This window comes from Dreissena polymorpha, chromosome 15, assembly GCF_020536995.1.
Source record: "Dreissena polymorpha isolate Duluth1 chromosome 15, UMN_Dpol_1.0, whole genome shotgun sequence".
NCBI lineage: Eukaryota > Metazoa > Mollusca > Bivalvia > Myida > Dreissenidae > Dreissena > Dreissena polymorpha.
Window position 1 is genome coordinate 56,933,486 of NC_068369.1, and position 19,238 is coordinate 56,952,723.

Genomic DNA, 19,238 nt, shown 5'->3' on the forward strand with positions numbered 1-19,238 from the left:
TCTGGATTTTAAATTTAAGACTATGGATAAAACAATTAAAATTTGATATTTATTTTCTGCACTTCATGTTAAAGATAAAATATTTCATCAATACAAGAATAAAAATTACAATATTATTACCTTCAAATGATTTAAATAAGTTAATTCCGAAAATAGGATAGTTTTACGCTTAGTTGATGTTGTTCAAGAAAGGATGCTAACTGGTTCCAAATAGGCTGGATGTGTTTGCACTCCCAAAAAAAATGTTCTATAGTTTCGATGTTTTCACCGCAGAAGTCACATACATTAGAGTTAGATTATTTGCATTTAAAGAGATGTTTATTTGTAGCTATAATTCTATGGACGTATTTATATTGAAAATTTCTCAGTGTGCTATCAATAGTTGCTTTATTTTGCATGATAAGTATGTGTTTCCAATTAAGTTCTTTTCTCGAAAAAGCACTTGCCATTTATATTGGATTTTGGAGTTTTCTATAGGGTTTTTAATTTGTAGTGTGTAAAATATTTTATAATAACTTATGAAAACGTTTATTAAACAATTATAACGACAGTTTTTGAGTAAAATGTTTTTTGTTTTTTAGCCGACCCAAAATTTTGGTGCCTTTTCTGAACTTTTGAGGTTCGTTTTTTATTCTTTTTTGCTATATTCAACCATATAAAATTAACAAATAAAACTTTTTAGATGTAAATCAATTTATACATTATGCATTTAACACCCTTTAGAAGCGGGAAACAACTTGTCAATCGTAAAAAATAGAACAAGAAGAACAGTTTCAAAGAACTTGTTTGAGGTTAAAGTAGTGTGTTGCCTTATGTTTTTTTAATAAACAAATACCATAGAAATAACATCACGTTATGCCCCAAACGTCAATGAATATGGATGTTAGTGAAGCAGTTTCGTCTTAATTTATCTGCCAATATGAGATGATGGTATTATAACTTCGTTTCTCAGACGCGGACAGATGACCAATTTGTTGTTATTGTTCGTCATTTATTCACAGCAAACATAATAAGGAATGTATTTTCAGCCAGTAGGCCCGAATGAATAATTGGAATTATGGCATTTGTTAAAACTGCATAAACTAAACACAATAGAAAAAAATCCGTGTTGTTTTTAAGAAAAGTTAAATTATGATGTGAACAACTGCTTGGCAATCTGTTACGTGTGCAGTTAAGAATAAAGAATATACACCGTTGGGAAAACCCCGCGTATTTTGAAGATTCGGTCATACGACACATACGCAGCCAATCGTGCTACATCGGCTATCTCCGGACTCATCAGCAGATTTAAGCAATAAATCGTCTGCTGATCCAGAGTGATACGTAGCCGTTGATTCTGCAACGTATACGAGTAGGCGTGTTGGTATCAGCATACTGTACTATTGTCGGAATATCAGATCCTTATTATCTGTATCTGTAATAAAACAACATGTCTTCTAAAAACGTATCAAATATCAGATATTCATTTTTTTAATTTAAAAGCCTGATGTGAAACAAGGAAAAATCTGACATAAAGGCCATGTATCATGCACATAAGCCATACAAAATCTTCATATCCAAGCTCGTTTTCAACAATAATAATATTCGCTGGACGTTAACATTATAAGAAATCAGATGATATTGTAATGAACTACGTTCATAAAGCCAACACTCTTCTATGGAGCACGGACCTGGATTACCATTTCCAACACCATAAAGAAAATAGAGGCCTTAATAAACACCTGTCTTAGGAAGATCCTGAAGATCCGGGTGCTAGACAACAAAGACTTATGTAGAATAACAAAGAAGTAACCCGTTTTAGATGACATCCTTCAGAGACATTGGCGAAAGAATTGACATACCGCTCACAATCCTGCATTTAATACGACAAGGCAATTTCTCATCCGGAAACCGCAAAGAAAAGGGAAGAGCAATACCTGGTGCCGCGACCTGGATGCAGATGCTGAGAATATGGGGGAGACTAGCCAAAATACCGAGACGCCCGGAGAAAGCTGGTTGGTGGTCTGTGTCCAAGACTGGAAAACAGGCAAAGATTAGATGATATTACGTCCGTGTACTGGTCAATGAATATGGATGAAATGCGGCTAAGAATCGTTCAGAAACACAACCGCGCCACCAAGTCTCAACTCTTTGATCTCATTAATTTAAGTGTCGATTTTTTCCCCACAAAAATAATTTAATATCAACGGCTCCTGTCTTTTTTAAAATAATTTTTGGTATTAATATTTAGGGATGGCAACGGTTATTCGGTTAACAGATTATCTGTTTCTTAAGGAGGTTACCCGGTTACAATATTAATATTCGGTTACTCTTCAGAAAACACAATTTTTGGTTGAACGCAATAAATGCTCAAATCGTTAGTTTTGTTTTAGTTCATTTTACTGTATTTGCTAATCCGTTTATCTTATCGCAAATTATCGGCAATTACCACCCCGTGATGCCCCATGCGGATCAAAAGCGATAAGAGTTGTGAACTATCAGGGTGCAGCGGATTAATGAGCAGGTTTTATATTGCCATTGTGATGACTAACATTGCTTGATAAAATCAACAAAGCTGGACACTGTGATTACACCCGATCACGGTTGTTTTAACAACTATTGCAAACTTTAACACCATAATAAAGAAATTGAGTATAAACAGGCCTTAATAACAGAGGTTAGGAAACCACTATGCCCATTGCAAAATATATTTATGCTCATTGACAATTGTTATTTATCAGCAAATCGTCAATGCACGTAATTCTTAAAGGATAATGAGTGTTTATAAAACACAACATAATTCAAATTCTGCACTAGCTTTAATTGGTCAATGTGTAGAACAATAATTATGTGTAAATGACATGAACGTAATATTACTACAGAGAAATATCACAGTTCCCCGACAAGCATGTAATCAATGTCGGAAATGACTTTGAGAAATGACTAAATATTGGATTCCAAATGTATATTCCCAATTTAAAAGACCAACACAATTTGTAAAGAAACAGTATTTTATTGATGAAAATGGTTTCAGTAATAAGGTTACAAGACAATTAACAAAACAGAGTATATTTGCATATACATGTAATTGGTTAGAAGTGTTTCTTTCATTAACGTGTCTATACGACAGTCGGTTAACCGGTTAACGGCTCGAATATCGGAATAGGTTAACCGGTTACGGATTTGCTTAGGTTTGCCATCCCTTTAAAATAATATTATTATTTATAATTAATATAATTCGGTTATATGTCGGTTTAGAAACGTCAACAACTATAGCGATCGTTAGGTTGAGATTTAAGTACTTTTTGTTGAATAAATCAACGACATTTTCAAATAAAATGTCAATGTTTTGGATGTTAAATAAAAACATCTGAAAGAAAGAGTATAATATATCGATAATTTTTTCTTTGAATTTCGAAATTGAATTAAATTGTGATTAAAAAATAATAGACTGCAATAAAAAATACCTACCTAAACGAGAAATGACTTTGTGAGGAATCTAAATGAACTTTGTAGCGAACAAAAAGAAATAAACAGTTTTTTCCTCTTTGAAATATTTTGTAACACAGGCGCGGCAGAGATTTATTGTCTAATTGTTTAAATGTATTGAAATGTCTCCTCGTGGATACAGTAAATGTGTGTTTTTGTTTGATTAAATAGTAAATGTTTAAACTTTAAACAAAACACTTATCTGTTGCGCGTGGTAGTGTTTCTGGAAATATTGCTTTGTCAGTTTAAATAGTCATGAGCTTAATCAAACATTAAGTAAGTGTACGCATGATGTGGTCAATGATGGTAATGGTGCAAGTTTTTTTAATGCTGGATCTATGCAAAAGATATCCACAATGACATTATTGTAATGATTTCGTTTAAGCAATCTTATGGATGAAATTATAAAAGTAAATATTAGATTCGTATCATTTTTCGTGCATACATGATTACTTTTTGCATTAAATGACATGTGTATTAGAATGTTTAAATACATTCACTGTACTTAAATATTATGTTTTAATATTTCGTTATTTTAACATTAAAGATTTCATTAAGTATATTTTTAGTAATATGTGATAGTGAATTAGAATGTTTAAATACGTTCACTGTACTTTAATATTATGTTCTAATATTTCGTTATTTTAACATTAAAGATTTCATTAAGTATATTTTTAGTAATATGTGATAGTGAAGAGTCCAATGTACCAATACAAGGATATACATTCCATGTGTGGAATTTAAATTTGAGTTGCTCGCAAATGAAACGGAAATTATAAAAGTATCTTTTCATTTTATCATTAAATTTGTTTTTGAAATTTTAAACTTAAAAGAATACAGGCATTTATAAAATAGCATTTGTCACATAGCATCTAGCATTAAAACCGTGTAGCTTTGAACCTATCCAGCGCAGTGCGTATACGCAAACAAAATTCTATACATTTTGTAATTTGTATATAATCAATAATTACAGAGACTTTGTTTCCAAACATTTACTGTGTTCGTCAATATTATAATAAAGAATAATTTAACACAGTCCAATCAATAAAAGGATAATGGGTTCAAAGATGGCGACGATTGTGTAGGGTCAATGATGCGGGGACAGTTTATTATGCCGCTGCCCCTTTCTGTGGTATTTCTTTTCTTTTTTTAAACAATTATGATGAGATTACAATTAAGACGCTGTTTAACAAATGTTGTGTATGTTCCTGAAGTCGGTCGTTCTGTTTTATTGTAAAAATTATAATAAGCAACGCCGGTTAATGGCGTATTATATAATTGAAATAATATCGCATCCTTGGTGCAAAAGGGTACCATGCTACATTGAAATTAGAAGGCACATGGTACCTTTTTGCACCAGTGGGGCGAATTATATTTTGCGAATATTCCTTTAATTTGATTAACACTCACTCGGACAGTCATCATTATAATAGGTATCCATGGGGATACTTTTTTTCGTGGGGGGATAGTAGGTATTTTACAATATCTATTACTGAAATCTACACAAAATGCATCGAAACACTGGCGCATCATTGATATCGGTATTGAAGCCTGTAAAACTCGTATTGAAATGAGCGCATTATGTATGTATCAGTTAGAATCCCATGGACGTGTTGCAAAATAATACGTTTGACGGCGTTATGCACTTTTTTCTTAATGGTGTTACTTAAATCTCTTTCTATTTGAAAATAGACAAATACATGCGTAAAAAGGGACAAAGTTTACAATTACAAACGTGTTTAAATTAAGAAGAATATACCATCGGTATGCCCATGAAAAGTTACATATCGTTCACTTAAGTATCATATTTCATCATTTAATATATTTAATGATTCAAAACTTCATCCATGCAGAAACATGTATATGTTGAACGCAATCGTTTGATGTCGTTCGCGATTAAATCGGGTGAAAATTTGCTCGTAACACAGACAAAAGACGTCGATTTGCTTTCTAATACTCCACCATGCCACAACTTATAAAGGTCATCACGTTCCCAAATGGGTTGTGATTGTATGTTTATGTACATTTGTAGATGAATCAATCTTCGCTGAATCGCACTTACATTGCCCGATTTTCAAAATAATGCGAAATTGGGTGGAGAAACATATAAAAACTTAATCCACCAGAAGAATTATGCGTGAAATTTTAAAACATCCTGTCCTTAGCGCCACCTCGAAAGTAGCATTGGCTCATTTAGCAATGCGTCGCAAGGAAAGAGGTGGTGCCCGTGATAAACGGCCGTGAGACTATTGCAAGTTTACTTACTAGTTTTAAAATGGAAGAAAGCACTCTAAAGAAACCTTATAACATTCGTTAAAGAGTGGTCTGTTTATGGGGTTTATCGTCGGCAAAAGAAAAATTAAAAGTGGTAAATAAATAATTTAAGTTACATATATCCTAAAAATCAACGAATAATCAACGAAGAATGACGTATTCATGAGAACTACTTCTTGCTTTCGACGCTGCCCGAAGCCAGTCTCGCGCTCGATCGTAAATGTTCGGATATCGTAACCGGTAATTCACATGGACTATATTTTGACACACAATAACTAAAAACGACCGTTATTGCGTTGAATCTCGGATACCAGAACACATCTAGCGTTGAAATGTTGGCTTTTGCTCCAAGGAACATTGATTTATCATGTGTTAACTTCATTTTTCAAAATGTTGTTCGAAATATTTGTTGATTTTTTTTTAGTGTGTATGGGCTTTTAAATTGGTGGCTAGCTTTTGAAGGAATGTCCTTGGCAAATATAATGAAGGCACCACATTATTTCCCAATGTTGATTTGAAAACTTGCCAAACAAATGAACTTATCATGTAATTTGCTAGCTTTTAGAAAACAGAATACAAATTGAGCGGTACAAACAAATCTAACTCATTTAAATGTGTTCAAATATATTGTCAAAATATCGGTTAGTATTTGTTTGTAAGTTCAACAGCATCGTAATTTTTGGTTTGCAATTAAAGCATAATTTTCTTTAAATACAGCAGCAAGACAGAGATGATTGGTCACATGTCTTCTAGCTCCCTTGTTACAAGACATCCCGAAAACTACATTATTCGGAAATCATTACCCAGATTGTATTTGAGATAAACTCAATAATTATAAATAATTCGTACTCCTTATTAAGCGACCATATACCCTTCACTTTTTTCATCATTGAAAAAAAACATAAATTTCCTTGTGTAGTTTTCGTTATTTATTTCTGCACGTCAGGAAAAGTAAGCCAAATTAGGTGTCTCGAAAATAATAGCGAGGGTTAAGAATTTTTAGTGTAGCTCGTACAGAGGGTGTGATCACGTGACAAACAAGATGTCGACATCCATGCCGAGGCAGGAATTTTTCGTCGTTTTATACCATTTATTACTTGTATTATTTTTTTATTCCGATCGCTTTCCAGTGATATTAGGAAGAAAATTACTGGCTTTTATTTCATAGTAATAATCGCTGTATATCTTGACTATACTCGGTGCGAAATTTCTTAGCGGAATGACCTAATTAGGGCTCCACTAAGAAAATTTGCGGGGAGTAAAGTCGAGATATAAAGCGAATTTAAATACGAAATAAACGCTTATCATCTTTTTATTGATATGGCTGGAAAGTGAGCGTCATTTAAAACATAAATAGAAGTAATAAAGGGTATAAAACGGCAAAAAGTAAGTGTCTCGGTAAAGACGTCGCCATCTTGACTATCACGTGATTTACCCCTCTGGCATACATAATACAGTACTCGTAATTCATTCGCTCAGCCAGGTCACATGCTAACTGTATACAAGGTGTGTATCTTTAGATATATAAATAGCGAATATCGCGAATGTTAACAATCCGACGTAATATCAGACTAGCGAACTTTTCTCTTCTAATTGCGTTGTTGATGGAATATGGAGGGTACTCGGTAAGATAAGTTCTTTACACAGCTTTTTAATGACCCCTACCAAAACGCGTGATACAGGGTATTAACATTTTATTGGTATCAAGCGAACCGTGCGGGGTCTATAAAAATCCGTACAATTAATACGAAGATAATTAGTTGTTGTAGCATCTAGTCATGCTAAATTACATTTTAAAGACATCATTTGTATTTAAAGTTAACAACATGCAATGTACAATAATAAACATAAATGCATTCAACGAATAACAACAGTTTTGACACCACATTTTTATGTCCCCCACCAGTATTGTGGGGGACATATTGTTTTTGCCCTGTCTGTTGGTGTGTTTGTTTAACACAACTTTAACATTTGCCATAACTTTTGCAATTTTGAAGTAAACAACTTCATATTTGGCATGCATGTGTATCTCATGGAGCTGCACATTTTGAGTGGTGAAAGGTCAAGGTCATCTTTCAAGGTCAAAGGTCAAATATATGGTTAAAATCGCTCATTTAATGTACACTTTAGCAATATTGAAGCTATCAACTTGATATTTGGCATTCATGTGTATCTCATGGAGCTACACACTGAGAGTGGTGAAAGGTCAATGTCATCCTTCAAGGTCAAAGGTCATACATATGGGGACATAGTGTTTCACAAACATATCGCTTGTTCAAACAAGAAATGTGTTTGAAATTGTATAACTTTTTCTGGCGAAGTTATCGCAAGTTAAGTATAAAACGCTAATTAAATACATAAGTGCATACACGTCCATGTGCTATTTGTACAGGTTTACCATTGCCAGGTTCAACAACTATAGTTGTATACAATGATAGCATTAATAAGTATTTAGATAACTACTTCCTTACCCGTAAATTGCAAAAATTATTCAGATCGAGTGTCATTTTGTATGTTTGATAGAAATAATTATTTCTTCATATGGATGAATGTTGCATTCCGATCATAACACTCATCATTTAAATCGTTTCTAAATAACTTTAATTCAAGAATACAAGTCGATAACATGTTTTTAACTTAATTGTAAACACTAATTTAAACAAATATTTAAATATTTATCCCCAGCAGTCAGTGTTATAGATTAAACCTTAGTCGTAAGTTTGCATGTCCTTAAACTTACAAATTTGCCCTATCGCATTAAATCGAGGGCAAAGCCTATGCTAGACAGGTATAAATCTCAAAGAGATAAATACCGCGGCGATAACCGTTGCATTTCTCCTTGAGACGTCTGTTTTGATGTCGAGGTTAAACGATTTGAATATACGTACATATGTTTCTAAACGACAAAGGTATGTGTTAACGTCATTTAAGAAAGCCATATCAAATATGTGTCTAAATTGAGTTACGAAACACTTCCTTTTTATTCGCACATATTATTGTGCGTAGAGAATCGTCCCAGATAAGCCTGTGCAGTTCGCACAGACTAATAAAGGACGACACTTTCCGCTTTAACTTAATTTTCGCAAAAAAAAAAGACTTTCTTTAAACGAAAAATATCAAACAAACGCAAAGAGTCGTCCCTGGCTATCCTGTGCTGACAACACAGGCTAATCTGGGATGACGATTTGCGCACTTGCATTAAACCCCTTTTTCACATAGCGCGACACGTATATAAATATATATATATATATATATATATATATATATATATATATATATATATATATATATAATTTCCATTATTAGTGTGCTATGATATATAATTTGGAGACTTTTACCCGATTTTCCGAAAATATACATTCTTTGACGGCCGTCGATATCTCCTTTATACGTAATATAGTCCTACATCTTTTACGTTCTTTCAAGGGTCGTGCTCGCAAAGTTATCTTCATTACAAGACGACTATAATTTAGCACAGCGGTTTATTTATTTGGTAACTTTCTTAACAAGTTATTCTGAAAATATTTGTTTGTCGTGATAAATGTTCCATAAGGTATCTGTATATATGTTTTGATTATTTTCTACTGTTGAAAACAGTTTCACAATATATAAATTGTTAACTATAACTCATTTCTTCATTTTTAACTGTAAGGTAATTGCTTATTAAATTGGACGTGTTATTTCATAATCAGTAGTGATACAAAAAATTGTTCGATAGTTCACAGGGTCTAAATAGTCTTTCTAGACAACGCAAAATCGAGAGCTTGGGAAAAAAATCATAGACGAAATCCTTAAAATTCGAGATGGTTTGCGTCCGTTAATTTCCTAAAAATACATGTAACATGTTTGAGCGAAATAAAACTCTAAAATGAAAGGAATATACTCTCAAGTATCGCTTGCGATAAATCTTTGTTTTAATGTGACAAAATAATCAAGCTTTTGTACATTTGAGTCGCGTTCTGAGAAAACTGGGCTTAATGCAAGTGTGCAGTCCGCACAGGCTAATCAGGCACTACACTTTCCGCTTTTATGGTATTTTAGTTTCAAGGAAGTCCCTCCTTACGGAAAATCAAGTTTAGGCGGAAAGTGTCGTCCCTGATTTGCCTGTTCGGAGTGCACAGGCTAATATGGGATGACACTTTACGAACATGCATTAAGCCCAGTTTTCTCAGAACAAGGCTCATTTATTCATTGGTATTCTGAGAATTAAGTCGTAAGTTAAGCGGCTAATATCTACTCTTATATCTGTGTTGGTCTGGATGCCCAAGTAGCGAAGGAGGTAAAAGTCGCGTATTTATGTTTTTTAATGTATTACGAAATGTTCAACTGCTTGAATAATAAGTGAACAAACTTAAATTAAGCTTGACGATTTGGTTGCGTATAAAAAACTACGCACAACTTAAATATGTACGTATAATGATTCGAATATTGTGTTGATGTGACTTCACAGTGTTTGAAATTGGATTAATTTTTAACAATATTTTTTTTATAGATTCATGTGGTGAGTAACGCCATTAACAATACTATTTCAGGCAATGAACTATACACGGGTATTCGTTGTGATATTGGTTGTCATAGCGATGTGCAGCCAGGTGTTTGCAATTAATTCCCACAGTAACACTAATGGGGCAAACATTCTCGACATTGTCAAAGAGAAATGCAAACAACTCTGTACACAGTAAGTGCAACATTTCAGTTTGTGTTAACCCATTTATGCCTAGTGTATAGAAAAAAGGCCTTGGCAAACAGCGTAGACCCAGATAGGACGCCGCATGCTGAAAGAAATTTCTGTAATAAATATTCTAAATATAGAAATAAATATACTAGACATCCCTAATTTTGGAAATAAATTGATCCAATTTAGAAGGATGGGAGAGTCCACTAGGCATAAATGGGTTAAATGTATCGCCATACTACGGCTTCTCCCTGAAAGTGCATATCGATTATGAGAACATAGTATTTTATATGATTCTACATAGCTAATGTGTGTTTAAATTATGGAAGATATATTATTGTGTTTGTTTCATGGCATCTTGAATCAAAAATTGGTATCCCTCTGGTTAACACCCGACCACTGAGGAGTTAAATTTGTTTTACATTTAAATGTATTCTCTTTTTAGTAAGTTGCTTTTACTTGTTTTGGTTTGATGTTATGTTTTATTTGCACATTAATAATTATGGGAATATTGCTAGGGTTAGCGCCCTTAATCTAATGTTAAACCACAATTCTATGTTTTGTATTGACCGTCTCAAGGCCGTGACCACCTTTTTATTTATTGGTTATTGTGTTTGTCATATGTTGTTGTTTTCCTGTTTCTAATGGTGTCACATTTGATCATTAGTCTTAAATAAAATATATTGTACTGAGTATAAGCGTGCTTTCCTATTGATTTCCTAGTCATTTCCATTGAATATAAAACTACAGATGTTGACTGAAATATCTGTCCTATTAATGTTTACGTAGTGTCATTTTTTCGTTAAATAAATATTCACCTATATTGTTTAAACATTTTAAGTTACTATATATATTTGAATATTGCAAAATGTGTTCAATGATCTTGTTCATTGTACAAACATTAGGAATTGTATGTTATACATATGTTTGTCTTCTTTTGATTGCAGTGATGCTATTTTTTCATCATGTTAAAAATACTTCTTTTTAGGAATTTCTCATCTTCATACGATCTTATAGTTATAATGAACTATTTTCATATAAATTATATTTGCGTTGATATTTTTGCTTATCTTTGCATGGGAAGCTTTTTTAATGCATTTATTTCGGTAGTAATACATGTATTTATATGGACAATTCTGTTAAAAATGACATATTGCTCTTCACATAAAACGTATATACAGCTATATTTTTTCTTTCCTTTTTAGTGCTGGAACCTGTCCTCCCGAATGTGCGGAGGAGTTTCTGGACCCTTGGTCAAGGTGAAGAGAAAACTGTCCGATGAGATCTGAAAATTTCATTTTTGTATATGTCGATCGTCTTATATTCTTGTTTTAATACACACGGTTCTATTACTGTTTTAATAAAAAATATTTGAAGATTGGATGCTTTTGTACACTAGTATAGTTATTTCAGAATTACAAATGTTCTTGTTAATTGGATATCTTTTATTTTTTCTTTCACTAACACGTATCGTATGCAACATTAAACGAACAACCCCATCCGCTAGCCGGACTACTTTCTTTTGTCGATACATATATATTCAATCATCTATAGCATTTATTAAAGATAGTGTTTACTAGACACAACACAATGACGTCAACAAAACACATAGATGTTAGTGCGTATTTTGAAACAAAACTTGGTATTAAATAGTTCATCATTTGTTTTGGCATTTAACGAGCAATATACTGCAACGGTGTATAGCAAATAGAAAATTACATAAGTATGGTATTCTGGAAGGGTTATTAAGTTTAGTTGGTTGTGTCAAGCAGCCTCTAGTTATGAAAACACCATAAAGGAGTAATGTTTATGTGTTTTCCTCATTAAATTGTTGATGTAGGCACTTTTCTATACTTTTCTTTTGCCAAAGAGAGTCAACCCACCGAACAGATTATCGATTGACAAAGACACTATTGCATCCCAACCGTTTATATTAAGCTGTCCTCACATAAATAAATGAATCATAATGATAACATATCCAACCGGTGTGCCCCGGGCGCTGAAAAACGATGAGGGATGGGCGTAGGGCTAGCTACCCTATCCTGTCGAAACCTTGCTACCAAAACGCCAAACAGAACAACACCAGACACAACGGACCTGGGAGGAGAACTTACGGTAAAAGCCAGTGTCAAATGGAAGCCGTATTGCCGATCGCTTACTCTCACCTTTCCTTTTCGTACTGGCCATAGACTGGGTCATAAACACCTCGACGGATCAGAAGCGGCACGGAATCCAGTTGACACTATTGAAACAGTTGGACGACTCTGACTCAGTCGACGATCTTGCGCTTGTCTCCCACACCCAACAACAGTTGCAGAAACCTCGCAGGAAAAGACAAACATGGTAGCAGACTTATTTGATCCTTTCTGTCAGAAATTCTAAATGATGTTCCAGAATCAATAGCAGGCTTTATTTCATGCAATTTGTTAACAGTTTTGCCAACTTAACTTGTTTTCAATAAACACACATTATTTACTGGTTTTCATCAATATTTCTCAACTAAACAGATGTTATTGAGATTATTCCGCCATGACCATGGCTTGTTCATTTTCACTTACACTTATTCGGCTTCAAATCCAACAACACATGATTGTTTATGTTTGAATAATATCATTCAAATTTAGAACGAGTGCTTTAATCAGAACAGTATCAAAATAAAGATTTGTTTTGGACCATTTTATCAAATTAACAATTTTTGACAGACACCAGTAAAGAAGGCGAATCGGTTTATTTAATGAACTTTTCTCCAGTGGGTTTTGCAAAAGTATGACGTTGAATATTAAAACGATACTGCTTAAGCAGAAAGAATTGATACTTTCTCTTGAAGCTAAATTGTAGATGACAAATAGTTAGAAAATGATGCACAAATAGCACGATACTACCCGATGTTTACCAATATCAATTTAAGCATTTAATTACAAGCGGCAAAATATACCAAAATCTGTGAAAAGGTCCTTTTTACTCATGTTCACCTTCCTTAGATCAAATTTTGCAATACAATTCTTTATTGGGACTATTACTGTGTCATTCATTATACTCATTCAGATACCTTACAATATTGAATACATGTATGTGCCATATAGAGTTATTTTAACACTTGATAAAAATCAATTGTATCCCACTTTTACAGCGAATTCGGTAGATTAAAGCCCCGTTTATTGAATTTCTGCTATAATCAACGGTACGTGCTACGTTATTAGGCTACGTTGTAAACAAATGTAGTTCCTTGTATATAACAACTAAATGTTATATTGATGTTATAAAACTTTTAGATTTGCAATTCAATATGAATACAATTGCAATTAATAACGCACGACTCTTTGTCACAGAACGATATTCTGATTTTAGAAATTGATTATTTGATCAGCGGTTATTTTGGAACGCGGAGTAATACACTGACCTTGGTTACACTACAGTCATTATCAAAGTACGACAAACACTCATGAAAACAAATTTTGCTTAAATTAAAAAGTTTACTGAATAAAAAGTAGGGTAAATAGAATAATAGATGATTATAGATCAGGTTAATCATGCTGGGCACGAAAACGAAAGGCTCAAGGCTCGTGCTTTTTGTTTTCTAAGCCTCGCATGATAAACCTGATCTATGATCAACACTAATCTAATATTCTCTATGTTACAAACATCCAAAACCCTGTTCGTGACATGTTATGTTCTGCATGCTTCAGTTGAGTGACCTTTAATATTCAAGCCCTATCGTTAATTTACATCATGGGGTCGTTTCATCAAAGATCGTAAGACAATCTTAATTTACGACTAAAATTTGAAAAGTAAATAATACAAGATGTTGATAAATATCCACGCAAAACATATTCCGACGGTAAGACACTGATAAAATGAATAAATTTACTGGGAATTAGTTATAATATACCTTGATGTTTTGCAATGTTTCTCTAAAATATGTATCGTATTCTAAATTTGTCGTACGATGTTTGTTGAAACGGTCCCCAGGAGTGCAAATGTTTTGACGTGGACTGTGCGATTGATTAACAGAGGAACACGTAACATCTTAATATTCAAGTTTTGTTCCAACACTATACGTCCTCGTTGAGCGTTTACATTCTCGGAGTAAGGCTAACCGCTTCCGTCATTATTAAAATAAATGTAGATGTACTTTGGCTAGGAAATTACAAATAATAAATTATACGCGATATAAGCCATGACTCTTGAATGTGATTGATGTAAGAGACGATCGTTTTCCTCAAACACAAATCAATCAACACCGTATATCTATTTAGGAGAAACTTCTTCCTTTTACTATTATAGATTTGTATGCAACACAAGTACTGTTTGTTTGGATAAATATGTATTGTGTTTGATTGATTTTACTGTTTCTATAAATATGTTCATATTGTGTTTTTTTAATTCTGACAATATGATTAATTTAATTAGAGACAATATGTATCAAAGTCAGATTTAATGCATAAGTAATTAGTCTTAAACCAAATGTCAATCCGAGCCGATTATATCACAATATGTGTGAAAACACACTCTTGTGTCCAATTAGTCACAGCAATACCGTTCAACACTCATTTGCCGGATCCGTTGTTACGCCGCATTTGTTGACCGTGTAACTTATGATATGTGTTGGATACATTACATGTATTTTTGTTGCAATTTTCTTATGTCCGATTGCAAAACAATATTGTTATTATTCGTGTTATTATTCATATTGTATGTAGTTGCAATCACGAAATAAAATGTGTTGGAAAAAAAATATAAAATAAAATAAACATCTCAAAATATGTATCAAAACCCGCTCAACAATATAATCTATGAGCAACGCCGATAAACAACTTTCGTTTATACAACGCATATTGACCACAGTTATATAAAACGATATAAATACAGGTCTGTTCCTAAACGTTCATGTGTTTCATATTTCTGTTTGCTTCGCTCTTTTTTATAAAGGCACATGTATACATGTAATTGTATATTTCCATTCAATTGTTAAGTTCATAGTTCGCATATTATTATTTTAAACCATGTGTTTAAATGTCGACAGACTGGAATAGAGTGCAAATAGGTTTATTAAAAAATGACACAACATCGTGTCTAAGTAGAAATTGTAACTTCGATTAGATCATATAGCGAATTTATATCATCATACAGTATTAAATGTCTTCTAAAAACACTCATCCCTATGTGAAGTTGACATTTACTGAAACACACGAAATTGTAGCTATTTGGCGCTTTGCAACGTTGCATTTCTTGTTGTATGCAACATGAATTTTTTTTTTAATTCAGAACTCACTAATTGTGAATATGGAATTTATTTTTAAAAGTTACATTATAAACACATCGAAATTGATCAGAGAATTCTTTTCACGAAGCTCTTAATGATTACTGTTAATTCTTCCTAATTCGGATTTCTCAGAAAACACAAGTTTTATAGGCGTAGTCATGGAGTATATTGTAGTATTTTCTATTGCAGTAGAGAGGCGCTTATCGACATGTACGTTTTTAACACATTTATGCCTTGTGTCTGGAAAAAAGGCCTTGGCAAACAGCGTAGACCCAGATGATGCGGCGTCTCATCAGGGTCTGCGCTGTTTGCTTACAGAAATTTCTGTAAGAAATATTCTAAATATAGAAAAAAATATACTAGACATCCCTAGTTTTGGAAATAAATTGATCCAATTTAGAAGGATGGCAGACTCCACTAGGCATAAATGGGTTAATACATTTACGTAGGGACGCCTCTCGATTGTATCAGACAACCAGATTTGCTATTATTAGGCCTGCGCAAGGGTGTATGTAAAATGTATATATGTGTCTTGTACTGTGAAAATTGGGCAAAATGCATGTGCGTAAAGTGTCGTCCCAGATTAGCCTGTGCGGGATGACACTTTCCGCTTTAATAGTATTTTTCGTCCCTTTTTACCGAAAATCCTGCGGACGGCACAGGCTAATCTGAGATGACACTTTACGCGCATGCATTATGTCCAGTTTTCTCAGATCAAGGCTCATATGTTTGTCATTGTTATTGGATATCGCTATGCGATGATTGAACCATAAGATTGGTAATTCATGCGGGTTATAAATACGCACGGTACATTTGTGTTCTTTTGAAACGGCACGTATCGAGGGATTGAATATACAATTTGTATATACGCTGTTATGATTAAAAGTAATTGTGTGTGAATTCCAACTAAATTCTCGTTTCATGTTATTATGAACGTAATTTTAGCATGAAACGATTTATAAGTTTAATGATCCCTTTTGATTACTTTAAATATGCAACAGATTTCTTAAGAAAATCAACTAGTGCATAAAAAACAGATTTTAATGCTACTTATGGCAGAGTGAAATGCATCAGAACTACTTTATTTTATAAGCATGTGTTCAAAACTTATGTGTGTACTGCATGCATTTATACGGTTATGCTTCACGCAACGTGAAATCGTGTCAATTTATTAAATAGTATCATTGTCGTGTCTTATAATCCGCAATACTTGGTCTATCTTTTGGGTGCAATAAATAATTATTGGCGTGCCAATATATCGCATCACATGTTCTGCAAAACTGTTCTTACGATAGCAAATTAATGGGAAAACACCACTAATGGTTGCGACATCGACGATTACTTAGTTACAGAGCAACGTCATTACCCCAAGAAGGCTATGGGCATGGAAATCTATTAGGGGTCTGATAATTGTCATGTTGTAAAAAAAGTGCGACATTCACGATTAATATAACCGAAGGATCAGTAATTATTTGTGCGAACGCTTCATTTGATGCAATTTATTGCAGTATGCAGCGATGTTATCACCAATTATCAAGGATCGTTACCCATCTTCGTGTTCGGTTTTCATTTATGAATGCTTTGTATGTTTCATGTCTATAAATCTGTCTATACTTTTGAAATGATTGTGTTTGTATAACGTAATGAGAATGATCTTAATCTATCACGTAATTTATAATGAAAATCTACCTTTCACGGTAATTAACATGTGTCGTATACAAATAAACACGAGGCCGTGATGCATGTTTAATAGCTTGTATAATAAAAACATGCATTGGGGACATTCTTCGGATCATGTAATACTATCTCCAATTTGATTGCTAGAAATTATGTTCAAAATAATACATAAAATTAAGCAAATGTTTAAAATCCACCCATCATTACTAAAAACAATATACCTAGCTTTGTCGCACAAGAAATCGACAGACAATGATATATGTACGTTGACAATATATCGCATTTACAGGCATACTTAAAAGCTTCATAAATTAATATTTCTTATATATCTTCGTTCAATCGTTTTATTTGAATGTATGTAAATGATTGTTCCTTTGAATGACGCAACGACCGATTGTAAACAAATAAAATATATGTGTCTGCATAAGCTTATTTTTCTCTATATACGTGTATTGCAATGTATAATTACTTAATTTACTTACGTACTACGCAAATTAAATTCAGAATTTTGTTAAATACATCCCAACGTTGTGAGTTGTTACAAAAACGTATACACATTTTTTTTATGCTTTCCGGTGGTTTAAAGAGAAATATCAGTGAAATAAAAGTGATATTTCGCTGTTTTAAACAGTGAAAAATAACAGTGACAAATATCGATATTTTTCACTGTTTAACTGTGAAATGACGTCATTTTTTCGACGAAATGACGTCATAAAGCAAGCGAAATTATCCAGTTAAACTCTTTTACAATTAAAATGAACGTTGAAAAAAGCAAACAATAAAAAGAAATTTTGTTGGATTTAATGGAATATCGATTTTATTTCCCTCATGATCATAAAAAATACATATTTTCACTCGTGGCTGCGCCTCTCGCGAAACTATTATTTTATATGATCACTCGTGAAATAAAATCGATATTCCATCGAATCCAACAAATATCCTCTATGCATTCATTGGCATTCATTAACTAGAGTAATAAGTTGAGCAATGAATTTTGTTAAAATAAGAATGCATATTATCTTTTCGAATTAACTTACCCGGTAATCTATACACATCATCGCAAATTAAATTGAACACTAAGAACTACGAAATAAAACACGATTTGCTAATTGAAAAGAAGCGTGAAACAAAATAATGTTATTCAGTACTTGTTATATAGTTGCACATTTATAACATAACTTGACGATTATTTCACTAAAAATCATTTGTTTATGTATTGTGAGTATTGCATTGCAAAGTAGTTATTACATATGTTCTAGTGTGTCTTGGACATAATGTTGATATAGTTTTCAAATATCCCAAGGCCATACTTTTACAATTTTCGCTAACAAACAAAACGAAACATTAATTATCGTATAATTTTACCCAATGAATTCACAGATTAAAATGACAAAATATCAGGAAGGTACATATTGCTTTATTGTAAGCACGTACGAATTCGCTGTTTGGTAAGTGCTTTTGTCACATGCTTAACTTGAGTCGTGTCAAAATGTAATAAATACCACCGCAGTATTATTAAAATTACAAAAGACAAAATGGGTACCACTCATTGGACTGTTTGTGTGATGCTACTCTAGGCTGTAGAGAAGACGTTATCGCCATATATAGACGATATGATTCGAACGATGTGGTTAATTGACACGTTATTCATTTTACTCATGTTAATTTGACGTAATTGGCGTTAAAATCGATGAAACACATAGACACTGTTGTTCCAGGTTTATGGGAAAAAAGATATCAAAAACTTATAATAAAACGAATATTAGTTTTTAAGAATCCACGTTATTTAAATCAACGAACGTGAATAAAACCACTTGTATATCTTTATTATATGATTGGTACGAACGGTATACATAGAGCAGTCGCTTGGAACGAATAACT

The 19,238-nt window shown here is 33.0% G+C and overlaps 2 long non-coding RNA genes across 2 annotated transcripts; one reads left to right on the plus strand and one right to left on the minus strand.

Annotated features, from left to right (window-relative positions):
* Positions 1-778: 778 nt before the first annotated feature.
* On the minus strand, positions 779-8,443 carry LOC127860927 (uncharacterized). Its single transcript, XR_008039969.1, has 3 exons — positions 8,214-8,443; positions 1,917-2,015; positions 779-1,414 (listed from the first exon to the last, which is right to left on the minus strand). It is a non-coding gene; the product is annotated as an uncharacterized LOC127860927 (long non-coding RNA).
* Positions 7,221-11,923, plus strand: LOC127860923 (uncharacterized). Its single transcript, XR_008039964.1, has 3 exons — positions 7,221-7,367; positions 10,275-10,420; positions 11,623-11,923. It is a non-coding gene; the product is annotated as an uncharacterized LOC127860923 (long non-coding RNA).
* Positions 11,924-19,238: the final 7,315 nt, after the last annotated feature.